The sequence below is a fragment of the Ceratosolen solmsi genome, unplaced genomic scaffold (genome assembly GCF_000503995.2).
Source record: "Ceratosolen solmsi marchali unplaced genomic scaffold, CerSol_1.0 scaffold10, whole genome shotgun sequence".
Lineage (NCBI taxonomy): Eukaryota > Metazoa > Arthropoda > Insecta > Hymenoptera > Agaonidae > Ceratosolen > Ceratosolen solmsi.
Window position 1 is genome coordinate 1,864,193 of NW_011948412.1, and position 379 is coordinate 1,864,571.

The window sequence follows — 379 nt, forward strand, 5'->3', positions numbered from 1 at the left end:
CATTAGAAAAATTTTAAAGAATTTCTAAATAGTTTGAGAAAGGAATTCTTTATTATTCGAAACAGCATATAGTTTAATGAAACTATTTTTAGAATTTTATTTAACCAAGAAGGAATATAATAATTTAATTTAATTTAGAACAAAAATATCTGTTAGAGAATTTAATACTGCTATTTCCGTCATATTAGTGATAAAATAATCATTGTTATTAAATTTTATCTGATGTAAATTGCTTTGTACATGCGAAGACTTGTAAAGTCAATTACTGATACGTATGGTATAGGAAACAAAATGAGAAAAACACTAAATTGTACAGATATAGAAAAAATAAGAATAATTAGAAGGATAAGTTGCATAACTCGTTAGTTATATATCAATC